Source organism: Sminthopsis crassicaudata, chromosome 2 (assembly GCF_048593235.1).
Source record: "Sminthopsis crassicaudata isolate SCR6 chromosome 2, ASM4859323v1, whole genome shotgun sequence".
NCBI lineage: Eukaryota > Metazoa > Chordata > Mammalia > Dasyuromorphia > Dasyuridae > Sminthopsis > Sminthopsis crassicaudata.
Genome location: NC_133618.1, coordinates 387,197,722 through 387,211,991, shown reverse-complemented (window position 1 = coordinate 387,211,991; position 14,270 = coordinate 387,197,722). Strand labels below are relative to the sequence as shown.

Here is a 14,270-nt window from a genome sequence, read left to right as displayed (position 1 = left end):
CATTTTATTCTAACTTACAGTAGCTAGGAAAAATGATTTTTTGAATATTGTTCCATATTGGCATTTTCTTGCCATTAGTAACTTTCTTCAGGGTTTAAATCCAGTGGTGGCATCACCAGGTCAAAGCATATGAATAATTTAGTAACTCTTCTTTCATGATTCCAAATTGTTTTCCAGACCTGGTTGAATCAAGTTATAGTTCTCTCAGCAGTGAATTGTTGGACCTATCTTGAGGTTTTTCAACATAAATTTTCCCTCCTCTTCTCAACTTGATTAGTTTGGATGTTTAAAAATTTTTTTTTAGATTTTAAATAATTTATATGGTTGTTGATAGTTTATATTTCTTCTTTTTACAGCTTTTTTTTTTAAAAAGCATAATGAAAGAAAATGTGTTACCATCTATTATTATCCTATACACCATAAAGACCATAAATTCCATCTGACTTAAAGTTGAAATCCACAAGTTGTTTCCCTTTGTTAAAATATGAACTGTGTACATAGCATATAGCTTAATAATTGCCCTTTCCTCCATTCATTCAATTTATTCCTATCTTTTGACTGTTTATTGAAAACTCTTCCTTATGTGAGGCCTAGAGAGCCAAGTGCCATGGCAAATCAATAGTAGAACAGATTTTAGAATATAGGTCTCTTGTCTATTTTCTACTATACCACACTGATACCTAATAGGCAAATTAGAGGGAGCTGAATATGCTGCTACATAGCCAGGACGAGGATTAGTTAATTCAGTGATTCTGTACAGGAATATAACCTATATATTATCCAGGTGGTTACAGCCTCAAGTCATAGAGGATAATATGATAATGAAGAGATATGAGGTTATTGAGACCAACTCTTCTATTATTCAGGTGAGATATTTGAGGTCCAATGAGGCCAAATGATCCCATTCCTGATATGTGCTCTTGGGCAGATCACTTGTTTAGGTAAGGAAAGGGGAAGCAAAGAGAAGAAAGCTTTTTTTAAGCACTCAATGTTTTCCAGACACTATGCTAAGCAAGCTCTTTACAAATATCATCTCATTTGTTCCTTACAACAATCCTTTGAGGTTAATGTTATTATTCTTCCTATTTTACAGTTGAAGAAACTGAGGCAAAATGACTTGTCTACAGTCATACTATTGGTAAGTATCTGATGCAGGATTTGGTTTTCAGGTTATCCTGACTCCAGACCTAGTGCTCTATCAACTGATCTTGCAAATTCCCTCTCTGTCATTAAGTTTGATTTAATTATTGTTTATTTTCTGTAGTGAGGGATTAGGGATTAGAGAATTGGAGAATGAGAAGATTTGGAAGAATCACTGTAGAATAATATTAAGGAATCTACAAAGGATCTGTGCAACATTGGGTCTATCTTCAGGCTTTCCACATGGGAAGTATAGAGTAGTAGAGAAAAAAAGTCTCCTTTATTCTGACTGGGCAAGGTTTTATGGTGGTGGGATATTAGAGGTCAAGGAAACTGTTCCTTCTCTGTTAACGATTTTTGATGTCCAGGAGTCAAATGCCACAACTGCCATGCTCTTTAAGTAGCAGACACAATCAGTGATGGAACCACCCAGTGTTTCTTGGGTCTTTCCTTCATTTCAAGGATCTGCTCTGTCTCTCTCTGATGGACTTGGCAAATAATGACTCATTGGCACTCATCTGATTCCTTCTCCATCTGTAGAGATACAAGCAAACCTTCTCCCCCAAGTAATTAACCTATTTGTTCCCTTCCATTCACCACTTTCTGGGTCTTTCCACATCACCTGGTGATTATCTAGAGATAGTGGAGCTGCTCTCAATGGATACTCCCCCGCCTCTTCCCCCCCTCCCCCCCTCCCCCGCCCCAGTGGGTTATAAAACCTGTCTGCCAGAACTAGTGCATCTTTATCAAAAATCAAGAAGTTAATGGTATAAAGAGCTAAATTTAGAAGTTCTCTAGGGTTATCTGTGGCTCCCCCTTTCTTTTATTTTTGGAGGAGTGTCTTGATGTCTCTGTTTCTCTTCTCTATTATTGCCTGTCCTTGGGGATTAAAAGATATGCCACTGGTGTGTAAAATCTGATACTGTGCACAAAAGTGTGCAAAATGTTTAGAAGTATATGCAGGTCCATTGTCTGTTTTTAATGCTTGTGGCACACCCATAATTGCAAATGCTTGGATAAGGAATTCAGTGACCACTCAGGCTGTCTCTTTTACTACTGGTATTGCAAAAGTGAATCCTGCAAAGGTGTCTACTATAATAAGGACAAAAGACAGACAATCAAAAGATTTATAATGAGTCACATCCATTTGCCAAATTTCATTAGGTCTCAAACCATGAGGGTTCTTCCGTGGAGGTAGCATAAGAACGTGGAAAGGAAGGCAAGCTGTACAGGCTTTTGATATGCTCCTAGCTTCCTCTCTTGTTATCCCAAATTACAAATGTAAAGCTTGAGCAGCATGATGATATTTAGAATGAGATTCTTGGGCTGCCTGAAATAAAGGAGTATTGGCCAACATGGTTAGAAGGCTATCTGCCTTTGAATTACCATCAAAAATAGGACCTGGAAGTCCACTATGAGAGCGGAAATACAAGATATAAGTCTTACCTGGATGCTTTCTCATTTGCTTTTGAAGTTCCTTAAAGAACTGATATATGTTAGAAGCTACAAATTTTATTTGGGCTGTGGCAATTCTTTGTATCACACCTACTAAATAGGCTGAATCAGATATATCTACATCGCTTGGATAATAAGTAAGAGCTAGCATGATTCCATAAAGTTCATTCTGTTGGGACTGAATAGTCTCTTTATAGTTAAGTCATGAGAGTATACAAGACAAATGTTATGTTTGGATGGTCCCTTAAGAGGAACTTTAGAAGCCTTTTCTTCAAAAAATCCATTGCCAATTACATAACAGCCGGGTTATCTTTAATGGAGACATATGTGTAAAATTTGGAGCTGTGGCCAATAAAATTTGACACTCTGGGATGGTTTCACAGCATACATTAATTTGTGCATTGGTATAAAATGTGTATATCTTGCCAGGTCTTATCCCAGATAATTGTACTGCTCTCTTAATGGTCTTTAATAAGATTCTAGCTTTAAGCACTAGGTAAGGAGTAAGGCTTTGGTCTGATTGGTCTGGGAGGTTTACCCACTCTATCATACTGTCTCCTTGATGAAGGACTGCTGTGGGTGTCTCTTTTGTAGCAAGAGATATTTCCAAGGGTTTTTGAATAACTTTCAGCCACATTAGATAAAGCCAATTCAATTTCTCTCAAAGTTTCTTGAGCTTCTTTTGTAAGCTGGCGTGGTGAGTTTAAAGCAATGTATTCCCTTAAATTGTCATATAATAGTTGTAATTTATTGGTAGTTAAGCCTAACTGGATGCATCCGTTGGATATCTCCTATCAATTTCTGAAAGTCATTTAAGGTATTTAGCTTCTCTGTTCTTAAGGAAAGTTTTTGTACTGTAAGCATCTTAGGATATACTTCATATCCTAAATATTGAAAAGGAGCATTCCTTTGAATTTTTTTCTGGAGCTTTATGCAATTTGTAGTTCCTTAGTGTTTCTATAGTCTTTTGTAGACATGCTTCTAACATTTGCTCCTCAGGTACACATCCCAATATATCATTCATGTAATGTAATAGCATAACTTTTGGAAATGCTTTTCTTACTGGAGTAAGAGCAGCAATATACATTTGACATATGGTAAGGCTATTTTTCATTCCCGTGGCAAAACTGTGCATTTATATCTTTTATAAGGCACAGCTAAATTAAAGCTGGGCACTGAAAAGGCAAATCTTTACATATCCTCTTTATCTAGAGAGATAAAATAGAAACATTCTTTAATGTCTATAACCCAAAGAGGCCATTCTCTAAGCAGTTGAGTAGGAGATGAAAGTCCAGGCTGAACAATTCCCATAGTTTCCATTTACTTTTCTTAAATCAGTCAACAGCCTCCATTTTCCAGATTTCTTTCTTTTTTTTTTTTTTTTTTTTACTACAAATACAAGGGAATTCTAAGGACTTAGAGAAACTTCTAAGTGTTCTTGGTCAAGTTGCTCCTGTACTATATCTAATAAGGCCTGAATTTTATCGCTACCTAAGGGTCACTGTTCTATCCATACTGGTATATCAGTTTTCCATTGAAGAGAATGAGAATGTTGAGGTGAGAATGTTGACAGGCCTTAAACAGCAGCCCTGCCTAAAAAAAAAAAAAACAAACCTTGAGTACTCATTTGTAATCCTAATTGTTGTAAAATGTCTCTTCCCCACAGATTGATGGGGATTTTTTTAACTACAGAAGAAGTAAAAACTCCTGTTTCCCTTTCAAATGTTCATCTCAAAGGGGGTAGTACTGACTTCAGCTTCTATTGATTCTCCTACACCAGACATATAGGTGTCTGCCTTAATCTTTGGCCAATGACTGGGCCAATTGGCACCTCTAATGATTGTACGATGTGTAACTGTGTCTATCAATCCTTTCAATGGTATGTCATTTACATAGATAGTGAGTATAGAATGGTGGGCTGTAATAGCTGCAGTCCAGAATATTCCTGGATTCTGTTGTTGGGAGTAAAAATCTGGCCAAATACCACCAATTGCCTATCAGGAGTCTGTATGAGTAAACCTGATGCTACTATTTCTCCTGGATAAGTCACACATTGTCTACCTGTATTAGTTACTGAGATATTAGCTACACAATCCCCAATTTCCCAAATCAGTGTATGGATGGGTACTCTCAGGAGGTGAAATGGTCAAGCCTACTGTGCCTGGAGGCAAGGGATTCATAGGCCAGACAGCGACAGATTTCACCTTTCCAGGGGGTACCTCATTTGTCCCAGCTGCATGCAACTCCCATCAGGTTGCTTCTCAGCTGATTGATCATGTTGGAGTACTGAACTTCTGAAGACTCTGAGGGTATAACATTGGCTACCATCATGCCCCAAGTGTTTTTTTATCTGGGGCCCTGGAGCTGAGCCCAGCTTCCCATTTCCCTGAGTCAATCTACATTCTGATGCCCAATGGAAGCCTCTGTTGCATTTTGGACATGGGCTTTTGGGTCTTGTTCTCCCACCCTGTTTTCTCACTCTCTCTTTATGCCGATATTGAGCTTTCAAATGCCCTACTTTACCACACTGAAAGCATTGACGAGTCTCTCTGGAAGTCCTTTGCCAAAAGGGACAGATGCCAAAATGTTCAGATCTTGGAAAATCTACATCATAGCCAAGGTGTAAAAGGTATTTGTGCCCACTGTGGCATAGTGTCTTATGATCTCCTATAAAGGAGCATCCTGGTGTAGTCCTAGTATAATTCTTCTATAATCCTTATTAGCATTTTCTTTAGCAAGTTATCTTATAATTTCTGTTGCTGCATTTTCACCAATAGTTGATATGACAGTTGTCTGTAGATGTTCTACAAAATCAGCGAAGGGTTCATTTTGGACCTTGTGCTATTTTCATGAAGGCTTCTCCTCTATCTTGTTTACCTGGGATAAAGTCCCAAGGTTCCATAGCAGGAGAAGCGATTTGCTCATATGCTGTCAAAGGGTAATTAATCTGTGCTAAAGTGTTTGCATAAGGACTTGTACCAGTCAATTGGTCACAGATGATTGGTATATTAACTCCAGGTTGCCTATTTTGTTGGACTTGTATCCTACAGAGCTCACTATATTCAGAAAGCCACAACAAGTTTTGTCCAAGTTCTAAACATGTCTTTACTACAGATTTCCAATCATTAGGAGTTAAAATTTCAAAAGCCAAATTCTCTAATAACATCTTAACATAAGACAGTGTAGCCCCATAAAGAGTCCAAGCCTTTTTCAGATCTTTGATAATTTCCAGATTAAAAGGAGTGTATTTTTTTTTCTTGACCTGAAGAGTTAAATTACATCACAGGGTATGTTTCTATTATTAAATCACACCTATCATGCCCTTCCTCTTTAGCTTTAATTAGTGCCCTTTGTAATTGTGTCATAGACACAAGCTGACATTTGTGTTGTAGACAAAGCTGCTGCATGGATGGTGATGATGGTGTCACTTCCCTCTCTATTCCTCCTCCTTCTCCCTCCACAAATGAAGGCAAAATTGAGGGGGGAGAGTCTGGAGATGGGGAATGCCCTAAGGGCATCTGTTCAGGTGTAGCTGAGCTGTGAAAGTGAGAAGCACCACACCCTTTAAGCTTATTGGCATGGTACTTAAGATCCAACTCTCCATGCTTTTCAGCTGCTTTGTCAGTACTATCCCTTTCCTTCTCTTTCTCTCATACTTCCTCTTCTGGTTGTTCTTAAAACTTTTCCTTTTTTTAGAATTTGTGGGATTCTTTAAAGCTAATTATGTTATATTATACATAAGTAATGTTTCTTCAGGAATTGAATCAGGACCCATAGCTTCATAATTAGTTGCTCTCCCACTATTTTCCATATTTCTGGCTCTAATTTTTCTTCCGTAGATAGCCAAGGAGATGTACATTCTAATATATTTAAAAGCCCAGTGATCTGCCTCTGAGTTACCAATAAACCTTGCTTCTTTTTTAACCTAACTATGCATTTTACATACTTTCCTTGGGATGGAGGAGGCTCTATTCTTAGTATTTGCCCCATTTCAGCTGAAAAATGAAAGTGACTAGTTTAACCCTTACTAGAGTTTCCTGTTTGTCTATTTTTACACTCACCCTATTTCTGGGTCACAGATACTTCTCCACTAAGCTAACAATCAAGTCAGTCAAACTGCTTTGTACCCTTCTTTGCAAGACCCTATGTTTCTAGGGCCCTACATTTGGCTGCCTAAATGTAATGTCTGGGCTAGCTCTCTGGAGAACCTCGGGATCAGCTCAAGTCCTTGGTCTTTAGGTGGAGAAGTAAAGGAGACAGGAAAGCTACCATGTGATCTGGTCAAAGATGGAATCTGGCATGTTCTCCTGGTTCTTTTGAGAGCTGTGGCTGAGAGATTCTTCTGTGTTTGAGACTCCCTTAAATACCTCAGTACAATTACATCACTATAGCACACTGAGCATGTGCAACCATTACGTCACCATAGAGAACCATTATCTCACACTGAGTAAGTGCTCAACCATAAGCATCATGCTGTCCTTGATTCAAGTACACCTCTTCAGAGTTCTGGCCCTCTACAGAATGTGACTGAATTAATAATTTAATTCTTTATCTTCCCAAAGATGGAGGTTGGGGAGTAGTAGGTTTCTCTTAGAATTCTTTTGAGTGACTTGGAAGAATTTTATGTCTCTTGTCACCTCATCCACAAACTAAGAAATACGATTGTTCTTTGGTTAGGGAAACCAAGGCTAGTCTGTCTTTTCTCATATTTTTACTTCACAGGTTTATAATTACTTAAATAAGGGTTAAGGATACTTACTGGAAGTTTGGATTATAATTATCTACTATTACAAGAATAGCAAAATTAAATGCTGTTCAGAAGCTCTCTTCTTTTTAGTACTTTTGCCTATTAATTTTTTACTCCTAATATCTTGAAGAAATTTAAAAAAGGATCAGGTTGTGTCTTTTTCTTTGTGGGAAGTGGTTGGCTGAGAATAATAGGATGAGTTTCCAATTTTTTTTTGTGCTGAGGGGTGAGAGGGATTGAATGGGGGACGCTAAAGATAAACTTTACTTACTTCATAGTTTTGCTTTAGACTGACTACTATGATCATGGATATTACTTAGGGGATAAGGATTTTTTGTAATCAGAATAAAATGGACTCTTAAGCTTTTCCTTGCTCTGCTAGCTCTAGTTGAAAGAAATGATTTCACCTGCAGTTGAGTGGTATTTGGTAAGGATGGATGATTCTTGTGTGTCTGGCTGGGGGGTTGAGAATATTTTGTTAATTTCTGCCAGCATTAATAAAAATTACTTCCAAAACGTGCTTCTTTCAGCCACATTTTGTGCTTTTCAGTTTAGAGCAACAGGAAAAGTTCGTTGACTTGACTAGAGAAGGGATTTGAGGAAAATCAGGTCTTTGGAACTAAATGTTCTCAAGTCAGAAATATTAAAAACAAATCTAGGAGGTCTTCAGTATAACCCTTTGTTCCTCAACTTACATGTTCTTGATGAGGTTTAGAATTGGGGGTACCTAAATGAAATTAGGTTTAATTGAGGTCTAGTGGCAGGTTCGGGGTACAGGGAGTCAAATAGACCTCCCCTGCAACCCCTTTGGATTTGGTGCAAGGATACAGAATTAAATGAGGTCTAGTAGTGATGAAAGGAAAGGGGGAACCCCGTTTGCCGGTGCAAAGATCCCATGAGGCGCAGTGTCCTCTGTAAATGAATTTATAAGCCCCAAAACCTAGATTGATAAATAAAAGGTTTATTGTAGAAATTTGGAAGTAAAGTTCAGTTAGAAAGACACCAGGGCCAGAGGTGGCCGCTGGGTGGTCAGGAACAACCCTTACATGGTTGGAAGGATACCATGTGTTTGGGGGAAGGGCTCCTGCAAAGAGAGAGCTCCGGCTTGGCTCTTTTATACTTTGGAGATTGTGGGTGGTTGGTTCCAAGTTCTTGGCGGGCTTTTCAGATAGCTTAGATCCAGTGGGGCCTGGGGGAAGCTGAGCAGATAGTGGGGGCTGGGCCCGGATATTCAAAAGGGTGCTTTTTGACCAGGATTTGTGAATCAAGGTCAGCCATGGGGGTTGGGAAATCAGAAAGGAATCTTAAAGGGACTTCAGCCCCCATCAGTAGCAGCACAAGAGTCCCCTGTAAAAGAATTTACAGACCTGAAAACCTAGATTGATATATGGAATTTGGAAGTAACGTCTAGTTAGTAAAGGTGAAGGTAGAGACAAAAGGCACCAGAACCAGGGTTCCAGTTGGCAGAGATCCTTGGTGCCAGGTGTAAGGATCCTTTGTTTGGAACCTATGCAAAGAGCTTGGCTCTTTTATAAGGGGCTGTGGGTGGAGTCCCATGTTGTCTCCTGGCTGGATTTCAGCCAGGGTTAGAATTTGAATTGAATTTAATGGGTTTCAGGACTGAGCCAGATAACAAAGGTGAAACTATTTGTGCTTAGGATGGAGTCCCCTCCCTGAGGCAGAGTCCATGGAGGTTTTCTCCTTTAAGGATTTTTCAGAGTTTTGGGGTTTCCTCATCATTCTGTTGCATGAAGTTAAGTCTGAGCTCTCCTTATAGATAGGCAAAAGTCATCAGCATATGAATGAACTTTGTTTTTTGAGGTAGGACTTCCTATTGAGTTGATTCTCCTTTTATATTTTGGGAAGTGACAAGGAAAGAACTACTAGAGTCTTTATAAAGATCAAGCTCTCTGCTTCCCAATGTTGAATTTCATGACACTGCCCCTTCCATACACTATCCCATTTAATTAAGACCTCGGAATTTTTTCACTGTTTATATGTTTATTGCTTGCTTTGTTCAGCCCTAAGTGAGATATCAGGCAGTCAAGTGTTCTCAGGGAGAGGAGGCAACTTTCAGTAAGAAATGAATGTCTTGGTTGTGATAGGGGTGAACTCTGAAAACTGTGTCCCTTTTAATCTGTAAAATAATCACTCTGAAATTATGTTCCCTTTGATTCAGGGTTTCCTAGAGTCTAGGAGAAGGCATATTTCCTGACTGGGCCTTTTCTAAGGCAAATCACTGCCCCCTCCCCCCCAGTTGATCTTTTGGGTAGCCAGATCTTTAGGAATTTTATTCAGTTGGAGATCTGGGCCTGATACTCAGTGACTGAAACTTCAAGATAAGTATCTAGGCCTGGGGGCATTGGCTCTTTTTTCAACTGGGAACTTTAGACTTCTATAAAGGACATTTCTAAACTCCAGATCTTTGCAGAAGTCTAAAGTAGGAATTATGTTTCTGCCAAGGGACCTCTCTCTCCTCTTGTCACAGGTGCCTACTGGGACTTTTGCTCACTGTGAAGACATTCTCTTCTCAGTTCTAACCTCTATTTCCCTAACAGGAATTTGCCACTCAGAAGTCTGCCTTCCTAGCAAAGCTGACTTCTCGGTGTCATTAACTTCCCTTTTTGCCATTCAAACTTTTTGGATTTGTGATTTTTTTTTACCCTGGACCTGTGTCTCTAACCAAAGAGGGGATTCCCACAATTCTGCACTGCCACGAGAACAGCATCAGTTACATATTAGTATAACACATAACACACACACACATATGCATTGTATATGATGACATATAATATCCATGTATATGTATGTGTATATACATAGCTAGATAGTATAATACCCTATTAATTATTAGGAAAACAAAGGGCACTAGCAGGTAGTAAATGGATTTTAGTCTTTGTCAGCAAAAAAGGAAACAGAATTTATCAGTTGCTTCTTTAAAGATAGAGCCCTGTTCAATTATTTGTCATGTTTAACATGTTCAGTTGTTACTATTCAGTGGACTTTTAGATGCCTGGGGACATGGTCTGAAGTGATTGGACTCTCCCATGTGAAGCAGATTCTAACATGTCTCATGCATGTTCTTCCAGTGCCAAAGAAATATACTCCATTTAAGGAGCCTGCAAATTTGCCTGTCTCTTTGTTAATAGAATGGATCTAGAGTCCCTTTTATCCAGATAATTGGGGTAGATGACAATGTAGATCCATACTCCAGGACTGACCCCCCTCATTAAGAAAAGTGGAGGGAGTATCTCATGTGGCATTGTATCCAATAATAGATGCTGAGTGATCATGGTTACTGTCTGGTTTTCTTAGAGCATAAACAAAATCCTTCCTGTTCCATCTTTCTATCAAACACAAATCACTATGGCAATAGGTTTGTGGATGGCTATGCCTCCCGCTATGCTCGCTGTTTGATCATCCAGGAGGAAGAAAAATAAGTTCAAACATAATCTTAAAATAATTTATTTTCTTTCCTCCTTTAAGGCTCTCTTTTGCACAAAGCAGGTGTTTTGCTGGCTCCTCATGAGTTCATATGGTAAATGTACTTTTGTTTTGTTTTGTTTTTGATTGATATGGACATCTCTGTTACACTAATTGCAGAGTCTTATAGGAGACAGCCATTATTGTCTTGGGGACTGTAAAATTTTACAATGAAGACTACTCTCAAGGGTATACATATAGGAAGAATAAAGTCTCTTCTATTTTAGTACTTAAATCCTTTATAAGTATTTACCTCATCAAGGCTATTTTTAAGCCCCCCCCCAAAAAAAAAATCAGTGGTAAAAATGTTTTTTGTATCTGAACTCTCTAGCTATTGCATGCTGCTTTTTTGCTATTGATTTACAAATTTTATTGTCAAGCTCTAAGGATGCATATGGATTGCTCAATAGTGTGACAAATAGCTGGGCTCTGAATTATGTATTGTATTGCAGTGAGTTCATAAACCGTATTTCTTCTTAGGTTATTTTAAGCACAAGACTAGTGAGCTGTCATTTCTTCCTTGTGACTTAAAATGTGTGTATGCATGTGTATATTTGTGTGTGTACATTCAAAATGGAATTGAATATCAGCTGTGTAAACCCATTTATGTGGAACTCATGACAGAATTCACAAATGTTGGGCTGAACTGGGCTTTGAAGATTTCTCTCTGAAAAAACTCCTTGGGCTTGATTTGTGCAGACCAACTCGAGGCATGACTGGTGTACCCCTCTCTGAGCCTCTGGTCGTTAAAAATTCTGGGAGCAGATAGGTCTACTAACTGAAAGCTTCTTCCTTTATTTCTTGCTCTTTCCTAGTTCTTTTTCCTTGTCCTTTCCCCAACTGCACTGTATGGAATCACTTGTGCTGATGGATGTACAAACCTTTTGCAGATGATTTGGCATCATTCTACTCAGAAATATCATCTGTCTCTTCTGAATGAGCAACTTTATAAGTTTAGAGCTTCTTTTCTTCCACAGAGAGAAATTACACTGCTGTTTTTCTTTTTCTTTCTTTTTTTAAAAAACAGAAATGTTTACTTTGCCTGGAGACTAGAAATGTCCCAGGTAATGCTGCTTGTGTATAATCTCCCCCTCTCCCCTCATCCCCTGCCCTCCATCACACATGTATATTACTTATTTTTCTTCATCCCAAGTTAGTGTATTTACCAGTCTATCCTGCTTTAAAATAGACATAAGGAGGCAATCATCTTAGAGCTTTAAACTGCCACTGGTTTGGCCACCTGCCTCTGGAACCTGACTCTTGACTGGGCTGGAAGGAAGTGTTTCTACTGCAGGTCTTGCATGCATTATTCACAGCTGAGATTCCACATTCACTTAAATGAGCCTTCTAAATATACAGAACTTTTTCCTATTGGGTTCTTTGCATGGCTCTGCCTCAGGGTACTGTTCAGATTCTGCCCTAATTATACTAGAGCTCAACTTTCCTTGCAGAGCATTTAGGATTCTTGGTAATAGACTTTTTTTGGTAGGGAAATAGGGGAAAGGAGACATAGATTTTTAAAATTGCAAAGAACAATTGATTTATTATTTTAGACGATATGCTTCTTAGTGGGGTAATTACCAATTTAGGGATGATTCAGTATCATATTGTTGAGGTTCCTGTTTTTACTGAGACAGTAATATGGCTTCCTTAACCATGTCAGCCACTTTAGTGTTTTAGCCCTCTTGAAGTATGATGAGAATGTTTGGGATCTTATAATAAGTCAAGTAAGTAGATCTTATAGTAAAAATCAACAATTTCTGGGACTCTTGTCCTTGCCCTTCCTCCATTTTGATTGCTGTAGAATTGCAAGATATCTTGGGGTTTATAGGCTAATTTTCTATAAAGACCATATCTAAAATCCAAATCACTCTGACTCTTATTTATTGATCAACATTAGGTTCCTGGCCAAGCCTCACTGGTCATTTGGAACACAAGGTTTTGTAAGGATGAATGCTGAAAACTATCTATGTGTACATTTTGAAAATAAAAAAACTTAAAAGAACTTAGCTTAAAAATGCTAAAGTTTCTCACTACCTTGAGGGCCATCTCTAGTCATCCTGATTTATATTTTGCCATTGGACCCAGTTGGTTCCAGAGGAGAAAATGAGTAAGGTGACTTTGTACAGCCTTCCCTCTCTAGAACTTAAAATAATTCATTTGCATATCATTAAATCACCTCCCTGATGTTATCACGTCCTCTTTGAGAATGAAGAACAAATAATAGTTTCCAAATTTGTTTTGATAATAGAAGAGCACAAATTAAAGATTCTTCTCATCTGAGATATTTTAACACATGACTTTATAGAAAACAACCCTTTCCCCCTTGAATTTCATAAACTTCCATGATAGAACTACCTCATTGAATTAAATCAACATGAGACCAGTTTTCCTGGTTTTCCTATGTTTTCCAATGTAGGTTTTCCTACAATCCTTCTTTTGGGTATAGTCATTGAATTTTTTCCTAAATTTTGTTATTCTAGGTAATATCCAAAACATTGATGTATGATGATGACTACCTGTGACATTGACCCTGTCTGGGATTAGTTCTCAAAAATACTACTTTGAAATGAAACTCTGTGTTTTGAGTGCAACTCATCCTTTTACTTTAACATCTCTCCCACCCTCTAGTTTTCTCACCTCTTTGATGTGAACTGAGATCACGCTGTTCTCATTGGCAATCTTATCCCACACAAATAGAGGCAATATTTGGGACTGTTATCTCCAAGGCTTGCCTAACTCACCAAATCAGTAAGGATCCTGCAAATAAAAGGTTCCCTACAACAGGTGTACTAGAACATATTCCTTCCTACAAGTAACCTTTCTTATGTTATGAAACATTAGGATATTAGTATATCCATCTTCCTGTATGCACAGCATGCAATTGTTGACAGAGGTAGACATAGTGGGAGTGGGAGTTCTTTTCTCAACTAGGACTCTGCCTAACTCTCTATACCACATCTTCCACCACTTCTGACCTTTAAGTAATGTCCCTTGACTTATTAGATTACCTTCATCTGCCCATTTTTCCTTCATGAAATAAGGAATTTTCTTGTGGTGCCTAGGAGGACATATTCTTGAGTTTTTCACAATCTGAACCATTCTCTCTCAGAACTTGGTGCTTCATCACTACTAATCAACCAGGACAGTATGAGATAGAGAAGGGCTAGAATATATGAGCAAATGCATTTATGGAATAGAGACCTAAAACAGATTTTCTATAATCCAAAGGATTTAATATTAATATTTATAAATTGGGGCATTCTTAGGTTGTGCATATGTATCAGGATAAGTATTCAAATTATTATTCAGTCATTTTTAGTCATGTCCAACTCTTCATGACCTCATTTGATGTCTCCCTGGCAGAGATACTGCAATGGCTTGTATTTCCTTCTCCAACTCATTTTAAGTGAACAAAGACATATAAAACACATAGGGTTCAGTG

The 14,270-nt window shown here is 38.2% G+C and overlaps 1 protein-coding gene across 6 annotated transcripts in view; it reads left to right on the top strand.

Annotated features, from left to right (window-relative positions):
* The window catches only part of SIL1 (SIL1 nucleotide exchange factor), a 327,722-nt gene that overhangs the window by 159,109 nt on the left and 154,343 nt on the right, over positions 1-14,270 (top strand). The gene's annotated exons all lie outside the window — the stretch shown is intronic.